Source organism: Eriocheir sinensis, chromosome 60 (assembly GCF_024679095.1).
Source record: "Eriocheir sinensis breed Jianghai 21 chromosome 60, ASM2467909v1, whole genome shotgun sequence".
Lineage (NCBI taxonomy): Eukaryota > Metazoa > Arthropoda > Malacostraca > Decapoda > Varunidae > Eriocheir > Eriocheir sinensis.
Window position 1 is genome coordinate 382,210 of NC_066568.1, and position 12,602 is coordinate 394,811.

Consider the following 12,602-nt stretch of genomic DNA (forward strand, 5'->3'; position numbering starts at 1 on the left):
CGTGTGTTTCAATATGCATAGAGGACGTGTCAGACCGAGAGAGTAATAGAAAAAGAGAACAGAAAATCTCTTCATGACAGAAGGGTTAGGCACAACAGTAACGTTAGCCTGGATGAATTCCCACAAGGAGGCAACAGTGCGAGAAAGCTCTATTATTTTATTCTGACCTGCTTCCATTTTCTCTTCTTGCTCCTTCAGTCTTGTCTCAAGATGCTGCCTGGTGAGACACAGTTGACAGAGAACAGAACGCCATGTAAAAAAGTGAGCTGAGAAACTCCCAGAACAAGTACTGCACTTCTTTTGCGCCATCTTTACCTTCTATTCCTTGTCCATCACTACTCATTTTCTCCTTTCCCCTACACATTTACACACCCACAGCCTACCACCATCAGCCCCGTGTCTCCTGAAGGTGTGTAGGCAGCAAAATAAATTTGATAAGCGGTAACTCACCAGGTCGGGCAGCTGCATTTTGAATGGACGCTGTTTGTTGATACTTGATTTGCATGAGTTTGAGGAATTGAAGGAGCGTAGCGATAGGAGGGGCTTGCTGCTCCGAAGAACCCGCACATTTTTCTGTGATAAATAAAGGTTTTCCAACATTAATATCTTATAAACATCATCATAGTAGACATAAAACAGAGGAAATAAATAAGATACAGTATAAGGAGAGGGACATATATTCACATAAAAATCATATAAATACATTGACAGTCGTAACAAAGTATTAATATACTGTTATATAAATTGTTTCTCTCTCTTCATCATCAATATTTCATCGACAGCAGAAGTTTCCAACTTTCTCTATCCAGACACTCCCTCCTTGCCTTCTCAAAGATCTTTCCCCTCTCTCCCTAAAATACTCTTGCACTCTATCCCTCCATTTCACTGAAGGTCGTCCTCTAGCATTCCCTCCCTCTATCTCACTCACATACACCCTTCTGGTCATCTTACTTTCCTCCATTTGCTCCATGTGGACAAACCACTTTAAGGGGGGCGGCTACGGGGTATTTTTGGCCGAATATTTTTGAAATCTGAGAAATTCTTTTTCTTCGCTCACTGTGGCCGAGATAGCCTAAATTATCAAGTGGTAAGGTTTGTTTTGGTCAAATTAAATCCCTTACGGCCGGGAAGCCATGTTTAAATACCCCGCGCGGTTGCGTCAGAGGCCTGAGTCACGCGGTTACACACGTGGTGTCATTCAATGCTTATATACGCGTAAATTTTCAATAAAAAATGATTTCTTCTTTATGAATCTGCATCACTTGGCATCTCAGAGAGGGTGGATGGAGTGAGTCATGCTGCCCGAGGGCCGAGAGGACTGTAGATCACGCGTCACAACTTTGGCTATGAGGATGGGAACATAATATTACATATGTTTGGTTCTCAAGAAAGATTACAAGAATCTCTTCACTGGCAAGACCTTGAAAGAGCCAGACATGCAACACCCAAGTCCTAAAAGAAAAGAAAACAGCAGAAGAAGGATGAAGAATACCAGCCTGGAGAATATTGATAAAATCTGGCGACAATGAGAAAGGTGGCGCCTTTTGACACCCTCACATACCAGTGAATAATACTTTCTCAACACTGATAAAGGGGGACCAGATGCCTTATCAATATCTCCAGTCAATCAGCAAGGTTTGCACAATCATGTGTGAAAATTTCATCTCAATCGGACAATTATGAAGGGCATGACAGGGGTAAATGCAAAAAAAAAATTAGGAGCCGATTTCTCAAAAGTTGGTTTTTTACACTTCAAAAAATTTCAAAAAATCAGTAAATCATCTGACTGACAATTGTTAGGTATCAATAAAAACTTCAATCAAAGGCCGATTTTTTTATTGGAATAGATTTTTCAATATGGCCATAGAAAACGGGATACAGAGCGGAGAAAATCAAGTGTGAAAAAAAAAATTTAAAATTTTCTCTCAAAGATAAAATAAAAAATCAAAAATCTGTTCCCGACAAAATGTAGATATATAATCGAAGTTTCATTGGTAATTTTTTCAAAGTGATTGACTTAAAAATAAAGCCTGTGAAACAAATTGAAAAAAAACGCGTTTTACCTCAGTGCCCCCTATCATTCACCCAATCTCCATGAAATTCACTATACACTCCTCATTAACACCAACAAACAACATAATAAAATTTCAAGGCTATTGGACCTACCAAAAGAGCTGTAGGGGGGGGGGTAGTCGCCCCCCTTAAAGTCAGTTGCTTCACTTCTTCCACCACTCCACACTTCTTCCCTTCAACCCTGTGACACATTCCAAAATGCTCGTACACACTTTCATTACTCATTCTCTCCATTTTACTCACACCACAAGCACTCCTCAAATAACTCATTTCCATTGCACCCAGCAAACATCGAAAGTCCAGACCGATACCGGCAAATAACGGAACTATGGCATAAAGGATTTGTTTATCGGGCCAATATATAGTACCCTCTCGAGTTTCGTGCTATCTGAGTTTCTCTATCCACGAGTTTCGCGGTTAGTCCTAAATTCTTACCATCCCGAGTTTCGCGCATTATCACCCCGAGTTTCGCACTGCTTTGACACGTACGGGTTACGTCTACTTACCATCGCCGTCACGCACGCTACCTTTAAAGGTAGTATATCACACTGGACGTTTTCCTCCAAACATTGTGGCTATGGTGAGAGAGAGAGAGAGAGAGAGAGAGAGAGAACGGGTCGTTTTGAAGCCGCAGTTGAAGGCAGCTGCCTTACGTATGATTGGCTGACAGTGCTGAAAATAATCCTGTGATTCGCTGGGAGTCCGATGATGTCATCGCCGATGCTTACCCTATCAGCGGCTTCACTGCCTTAAGGCCAGGGTTCGGGTTCAGGAGTGACAAAAAAATTTTTTCAAAAAACATTTAAAGTTGTTCTATAAACTCTTCAAAACATGTTATGAGTAATGAAAATGGTAGAAAAACATCTTGGGGTGGCAACATCAGCAGTATACGAGAAGGACGTATGCCCTGGATGTCAGAGGGTGAGGCGTTTTAGTTCTTATTTACTCGCTCCAGTAGGGTGACAACTGAACAGTGAAACTTTTACAAGTTATCCTATTTATGGCACGTTGACAGGGGAGGGGTGGAGACACAGTCACTGCTCAAGGCCAGTGCTTGCTGACATAGCGACGTGCAAGTGTCGCGCGGCGCTGGCTATGAAGGGTATGAAGCTAAGAAGGAAAAAGAAGGCAGAAAAGGCAGAAGAAGAAGAAGAGAGCAAGAAAAGACAAGAAGGCATCACCTATGAGGCAGGAGGAGGTGACCTGTAGCTGACACGTGCGACACGAACCGTGTAGTTTTTTTTTTTTTTTTTGACAATGGATATATTTATTTTTCTATATTTCTATAAAGAAGTGTTTACTTCTTGTTTATTGTGTAAATATCACTATATACTGGAAAAAGCTCATTCAGAGAGAATAAAAATGAGTTACTACCAACCAAAGTGTTTGATGGCCAATATCTCAAAACATGAATATTCAGCTTCAAAAATTTTTGTACATTCCAAATCAGATGATATTTCCATGAAACTGTGTGTATACATGGATAATTTTATGCTCTTGAAAGTTACGGTCTTTAATTTAAAACATTTCTTAATGTAAAATAAAGAAAAATAAATTTATGATGTAAAACGTGGATACGGAATCATACTGAGTTCAGATATAATTTCAATTTTTTTTTTTAAATAGATGAATTATAATTTTTTAAAAATTGACACCGTATCTTTACGCAACCATTAAACCATTACCACCTATAATTTCGTACATCTAAGATGAAAAATATTTAATGTAGAACAATTATTTTGCCTGACATGTCATGTCATCGAGTATGACATGACATGACATACCGACAGCATTCTAATCCAGGGAGAACAAAGATACCCAAAAGTGCAAGTTAGCTGTAAAGTTTGAACTCTATATTTCCAATAGTTTATTTTTGACAAATATTTCTTGGAAAACCCGAACTACCACCTTAAGGCGGTGTCACAATGGTTGTTTTCGTCCAACCGTTGGGGCTACAGGCAATGCCTGTACGCCCAAGCAGGAGCGAGTTCACGGTTATCCATAAGCTGGTGTCACAGAGGGCTTTTTCTTCCCACCGCTTTGGTGCCAGCTAGGCAACCGGCAACTCCAACTTTTACAGGTGTGCGTCACACACGGCCAAGGTTGGGTGCCAGTATCCATATCCACAACGTATATAAAGCACTTGCCCCGTATCAACATGGCGTCGTCTGCTAAAGTAAGGGCTGTCGCGACTTGTGCTGCCATTAACCAAGTAATAAACTTGTTGCTGCAGTTAAATATAAGGAAGAAACAGTTGTGGGTGTGGCATGCCTGTGGTTCCTCCATGGCTGTTCTCATTGTCACCACTGCACGTGCACGGCCAACCCACCCATCTTGACTTAACCACATAAATATATGGATCAAATAACAACACACACACACACATTGCAGATTTTCTGACAAACAGAAACGACTTCACCATTTCTTGAGTGTGTTAGAATGTATTTGGTGAGTGGCTCACATGAACCAAACCTAGCTCTTGGCAAGAAGAGAGCAGTCATCTTTAACACTGCTCTCTTCTTGCCATTGGGTATGTTTGGTTTGTATGAACCACTCACCAAATAAGTTCTAACACACACTAGGAAATGGCAAAGCCATTTTTGTTTGTGAGAAACATCTGCCATGGTTCACGATGAGTCTGGTGTGTGCGTGTGTGTGTGTGTGTATCTCTGTTGTTACTCGATCCACGTGTTTATGTGGTCAGAGTCTATATGGGTGGGTTGGCCGCTCACGCGCAGTGGTGACAATGAGAACTGGCATGGAGAAACCACAGACACGCCACACCCACAACAGCTTCTTCCTTCCATTTAACTGCAGCAACACGTCCATAACTTGGGTAATGGCAGCACAAGCTGCGGCAGCCTTTACTTTAGTAGACGACGCCATGTCGATACAGGGCAAGTGTTTTGTTTACGTTGTGGATGTGGATACGGGCAACCGACCTTGGCCGGGTGTGACGTACACCCGGAAAAGTTGGATTTGCCGGTTGCCCAAACTTCCGCAAACGCGGTGGGAAGAAAAATGCCCAGTGTGACTCCAGGTTAAGGACAACCGACAACTCACTCCCGGATGGGCGCACGGGCGTTGCCAGTAGCCACAATGGTTAGAGGAAAACAGCCAGTGTGACACTGCCCCAAATCAGCAAGGCTGCTGACCGGGTGAGCTCCAGCGATGACGTCATTGGACTCCCAGCAAATCACAAGCGGATTTTCAGAGCTCAGCCTCAGGCTTCATCTGTGGCTTTAAAACGACCCGTTCTCTCTTCCTGTTTTCTTCCTTTTTACAAGGTCCATATTTTGAGATAACAAGGGAGTAAAGGAGGAAAAAATGTGAGCTCCTGGGAGCAGCATGAGCCAATTATAATGGCGTCATTATAAACAGTTGCCAGTGCCATGACGGGCTGGGGGCTAACCATCAGGCCCAGATGGATAGTCTACCGGCGCCATAGCCCACATGTAAAAAATTAAATAAATAAATAAATAAAAAATAAAAACTCTACGGGTCGGAACAATAAGCGCTTTCTCAGTGTTTTCAATACCTCGAGTTTCGTGATCCTTGAGTTTAGCGCCATACCTTCGGAACGAAGCGAGCGCAAAACTCGAGAGGGTACTGTAGAGGGGTTGCACTGACGTCACACCGCTTCGCTTTTGTTTTAGGAAAAAAACTGTCAGCCATTTTGGGAGGCATGAGCAATCAGCTGAGCCCCTGCCCCCTGATGATGGCTGGCCTGTGCCTCCCGTCTTCATGACACAATCTAAGTGAATATGCAAATAATCTGGACAGTGAAGCTAGGCTTCATTATATAACTATCCATTAGGCTGCCAAATGATGATGGACATACAGTATATACACTTATTATCAAACTTCAAGATATATTTGATGATAAGAACAATGAATATATGACTAATTTAACCCCGGGCATCCCCGGGGGGTGTTTAGTAAGAACATAAGGGGTTCGCAAAAAGCCCAATGACCTATACTTGGCAGCCCCTGTCTACCTACTGTGAGTGGCAGTGTAGCACCTATCAGTAACAGTAATAGATGGGCCACTAACACCCACACCCACACAGTAATAGATGGACACTAACACCCACACCCATACTGTAATAGATACACTAACACACCCACCCACACAGTAATAGATGGACACTAACACCCACACCCACACAGTAATAGATGGACACTAACACCCACACCCACACAGTAACAGATGGACACTAACACACACACCCACACAGTAACAGATGGACACTAACACACACACCCACACAGTAATAGCTGGACACTAACACCCACACCCACACAGTAACAGATGAACTCTAACTCACCCACACAGTAACAGATGGACACTAACACACCCACCCACACAGTAACAGATGGACACTAACACACACACCCACACAGTAACAGATGGACACTAACACACACACCCACACAGTAATAGATACACTAACACACACACCCACACAGTAACAGATGGACACTAACACACACACCCACACAGTAACAGGTGGACACTAACACACCCACCCACACAGTAACAGATGGACACTAACACACCCACCCACACAGTAACAGATGGACACTAACACCCACACCCACACAGTAACAGATGGACACTAACACACACACCCACACAGTAACAGATGGACACTAACACACACACCCACACAGTAACAGATGGACACTAACACACCCACCCACACAGTAACAGATGGACACTAACACACCCACCCACACAGTAACAGATGGACACTAACACACACACCCACACAGTTACAGTTTTTCAATAACACACACCCACACAGTTACAGATTGACACTAACACACACACCCACACAGTAACAGATGGACACTAACACACCCACACAGTAACAGATGAAAACTAACACACCCACACAGTAACAGATGAACACTAACACACCCACACAGTAACAGATGGACACTAACACACCCACCCACACAGTAACAGATGGACACTAACACACCCACCCACACAGTAACAGATGGACACTAACACACACACCCACACAGTAATAGATGGACACTAACACACACACCCACACAGTAACAGATGGACACTAACACACACACCCACACAGTAACAGGTGGACACTAACACACACACCCACACAGTAACAGATGGACACTAACACACACACCCACACAGTAACAGGTGGACACTAACACACACACCCACACAGTAACAGATGGACACTAACACCCACACCCACACAGTAACAGATGGACACTAACACCCACACCCATACTGTAATAGATACACTAACACACCCACCCACACAGTAATAGATGGACACTAACACACACACCCACACAGTAACAGATGGACACTAACACACACACCCACACAGTAACAGATGGACACTAACACACACACCCACACAGTAACAGATGGACACTAACACCCACACCCACACAGTAACAGATGGACACTAACACCCACACCCACACAGTAATAGATGGACACTAACACCCACACCCACACAGTAATAGATGGACACTAACACACCCACCCACACAGTAATAGATGGACACTAACACACACACCCACACAGTAACAGATGGACACTAACACACACACCCACACAGTAACAGGTGGACACTAACACACCCACCCACACAGTAACAGATGGACACTAACACCCACACCAACACAGTAATAGATGGACACTAACACCCACACCAACACAGTAATAGATGGACACTAACACCCACACCCACACAGTAATAGATGGACACTAACACCCACACCCACACAGTAATAGATGGACACTAACACCCACACCCACACAGTAATAGATGGACACTAACACCCACACCCACACAGTAATAGATGGACACTAACACCCACACCCACACAGTAATAGATGGACACTAACACCCACACCAACACAGTAATAGATGGACACTAACACCCACACCAACACAGTAATAGATGGACACTAACACCCACACCCACACAGTAATAGATGGACACTAACACAAACACCAACACAGTAATAGATGGACACTAACACCCACACCCACACAGTAATAGATGGACACTAACACCCACACCAACACAGTAATAGATGGACACTAACACCCACACCAACACAGTAATAGATGGACACTAACACACACAACCACACAGTAATAGATGGACACTAACACCCACACCAACACAGTAATAGATGGACACTAACACACACCCACACAGTAATAGATGGACACTAACACCCACACCAACACAGTAATAGATGGACACTAACACCCACACCAACACAGTAATAGATGGACACTAACACAAACACCAACACAGTAACAGATGGACACTAACACCCACACCCACACAGTAATAGATGGACACTAACACAAACACCAACACAGTAACAGATGGACACTAACACCCACACCAACACAGTAATAGATGGACACTAACACCCACACCAACACAGTAATAGATGGACACTAACACCCACACCAACACAGTAATAGATGGACACTAACACCCACACCCACACAGTAATAGATGGACACTAACACCCACACCAACACAGTAATAGATGGACACTAACACCCACACCCACACAGTAATAGATGGACACTAACACCCACCCACACAGTAATAGATGGACACTAACACCCAACACAGTAATAGATGGACACTAACACCCACACCAACACAGTAATAGATGGACACTAACACAAACACCAACACAGTAATAGATGGACACTAACACCCACACCAACACAGTAACAGATGGACACTAACACCCACACCAACACAGTAATAGATGGACACTAACACCCACACCCACACAGTAATAGATGGACACTAACACAAACACCAACACAGTAACAGATGGACACTAACACCCACACCAACACAGTAATAGATGGACACTAACACAAACACCAACACAGTAATAGATGGACACTAACACCCACACCCACACAGTAATAGATGGACACTAACACCCACACCAACACAGTAATAGATGGACACTAACACCCACACCAACACAGTAATAGATGGACACTAACACCCACACCAACACAGTAATAGATGGACACTAACACCCACACCAACACAGTAATAGATGGACACTAACACAAACACCAACACAGTAATAGATGGACACTAACACCCACACCAACACAGTAATAGATGGACACTAACACCCACACCAACACAGTAATAGATGGACACTAACACAAACACCAACACAGTAACAGATGGACACTAACACCCACCCACACAGTAATAGATGGACACTAACACAAACACCAACACAGTAACAGATGGACACTAACACCCACACCAACACAGTAATAGATGGACACTAACACAAACACCAACACGTACAGTAACATGGCGGGCAAAAGCTGAGGAGCTCTCTTGAGGTAAATATGTGCCTCCCAAAATGGCAGGCCTTTGCAGGGCAGCTGAGAAGTGATCAGCTGATCGCTGATGATGACGTCACGTGCAACCCCTCTATAAGGCCAACATAAATATTCTGCAATCAGGCTACAAGAAGGAAATGTACATCGGGCCAGTACTAAGTAGCCTACATTATGTCTTTTTGTTGTAGTTGGAGTAGTGGACCGGTTAATGTTTTACGGTTTACAGTAATCCCTCGCCATATCACAGTTCACTTATCGCGGTCTCACTGTATCGCGGATTTTTAAATTGTAAATATTTAGTTTCGTATCGCAGATTTTTCGCTATATCGCGGGATTTTGCGGTAGAGGTATTTTGATATACAGTCGTCCCTCAAATAGTACGGGGGTTAGGGACCCAGGACCCCCGTACTATTCGAAAATCCGTATAAAATTAGTGCCCCCCTAGAAATACTATGGAATCCGGGTCCTGCCTGGCTCAGCTGTTACCCATGGGCCCAAGTTGCCAGTTATGCACTTTCTGCTTCAGTCTCAGTGCAGTGTTACCACGCTGGGGGGTTGAGGGAGGCGAGGCCCCCCCGTTAGAGGTCAGGTTATTTAACCCAGTAGCAGCGCGGATCATGTTTCTTAATGGTCCCTCCAAGCGAGAAAAATGAGAAAAAATTACCCCTCACACAAACCATTTCATAATATATATCAAAGCATTTGTGATCAGATTATGTATCATCTATTTTGGGGGGTTTATATCATGGCACAAATTTGGCCCGTTGCTGATACACGGTAAAGCCACAAAATGGCCTGACGCTGCTACTGGGTTAAAGTTCGGTTGGAGTAGTTTAAATATGCATCCCTTAACAATATAATATGGAGGCGTAATGTCGTATTTTGGAGGCGCGGAGTCAATCTCCACAATTACTGTTTCGTATCTTATTTAAAGTATGATTTAGAGAGCAATAATAGAAATTGTGGTTGAGAGTAAGAGAGAGTGTGAGTGTATGACATGGCTCGCTCGCTGACAATGTGGAAGGCAGCTCTGCCAGGATGGCTCACTTGTCCAACTTGGTAACAATACAGCAGAAAATGCATAACTGGCAACTTTGGCCAGCGAGTAGAAACTGAGCCAGGCGGGAAACCCGGATTCCGTAGGAGTGCCCACTCCTGCCTGCCAATTTCTTGTTTAAGGAAAGAAAATGCCTATTTATGTGTTTATAATAGGTTAATTCATGAACAAATAGAAAAGGACGGGGTTTATCTCCACTCTTGGAGCACTCGCAGTTACTGCGCTAAGAATTTTTTTTCACACTATGATAGATACAGCGAACACTGCTCTCATTCACGTGGTATCCCAGCAAACATGGGCTTATTGGGCCAGCATTGGCTACCGTCGGGGTCGTGTCGGCAGCGGCAGCTGAGTGACTGTTGCGGCAAACAGCTTCGTTAGCAGTGTCGGTCTTACATCAGTAAATGCTAATTGAACCAATTACTACTAAAACCAAATTGGCCCGAAACGGTTTGCCTCAATCATGGAGCTCTTGTATAACGTACATTAATTGCATTTGTATGTATGTATATATATATGTATATATATATATATATATATATATATATATATATATATATATATATATATATATATATATATATATATATACATATATATATATATATATATATATATATATATATATATATATATATATATATATATATATATATATATATATCTATATATATATATATATATATATATATATATATATATATATATATATATATATATATATATATATATATATATATACATATATATATACAGTCAGCGCACAGGTATTGGCGAAAATCATCTTCAATATCCGTGACGATTTATCAAAGACCCAAAGAATACACCCAAGAAAAACGACAACATTATTGGCGCGCTATCATGAGGTAGAGTGGGCGGAGCTTAAGTCCCAGACAGACAATGAAGCTCTCAGTTACGCGCTGTGATTGACAGGGGAAGTATCGATTTTTTTTGTCACGCGACCCACGTGTTTTTCTGACTGTACCTTGCGGTGTTTTTTTATTATTATTTTGGGATAATGCCACGAGGTCCTGAGCTGACAAGTGAGCAAATTACAGCGATATCATCACTCTGTGTGGCAGGAAAATGTAACAAAGATATTTCAAGCCAGACCGGCATACCACTACGCAGTGTGCAAAGATGGACAAGAAAATGTAAGGATGCGGGAGGCTCTGTCCCGCCACTTCAGATTAAGAGGACTGGACCGGCTAGGAAAACATCTAAGAGGACTCTCAAAGTGATTCAGCGACAGGTGGAAGCTGAACCTAGAATAACAGCTAAGGAATTAAAAGAAAAGAACCCGCTACTCTTGCAAACTGTTTCTGTTAGAACCATCCAACGACGCCTCAGAGACGACCTCTGCTATGAGCATCGGGCGCCACGACGTAAACCCATTCTAACTGAGAAACAGAAGCAAAAACGGGTTCAGTTTTGTAGGAAATATCTGAAGTGGGACAGTGAGAAGTGGAAGAAGGTATTATGGAGTGATGAGGCTACGTTTTGTGTCACTGGGAACCGAGGAGGTAAGGTGAGGCTACCTAAGGGTGCAGACCCGTACCATCCCAAGTACACTCAGGGGACAGTCAAGCACCCGGATAGTGTCATGGTATGGGGTGCCTTTGGGTACTATGGTAAGGGCAAGCTTGTTGTGTTACCTAAAAACATTACAGTGAACAAGGAAAGATATTTGGAACTGTTGTGTGATCATCTGGAGGATTGCTTTGATGCCTGCAAGAGTGAGGTGTTCATGCAGGACGGAGCCCCTGCACACACAGCAAAATTAATCAAGGAATGGTTTGAGTTTGTAGCAGTGGACTACATACAGGACTGGCCTGGTAATAGTCCAGATTTTAACCCAATCGAAAATCTTTGGGGACTCATAAAGCGACGGCTACGAGGACGTGACACCGCAACTCTGCCAAAGCTCGTGAAGGAGATTCAGGACATCTGGGACAATTTGGAACCCACCATGCTCCAAAGACTTGCTGAATCCGTTCCTCGACGCCTGGAGAGTTGTCTAAAGAGAAAAGGACTCCCCACTAAGTATTAGAGGCCGGTAAGTACC

General features: G+C 43.1%; 1 long non-coding RNA gene across 1 annotated transcript in view; it reads right to left on the reverse strand.

Moving 5' to 3' along the window:
• Positions 1-450: 450 nt before the first annotated feature.
• The window catches only part of LOC126985658 (uncharacterized), a 55,291-nt gene continuing 43,139 nt past the window's right edge, over positions 451-12,602 (reverse strand). Inside the window, exon 5 of the long non-coding RNA XR_007738840.1 lies at positions 451-573. This is a non-coding gene — a long non-coding RNA (uncharacterized LOC126985658). The remainder of the gene's footprint in view (positions 574-12,602) is intronic.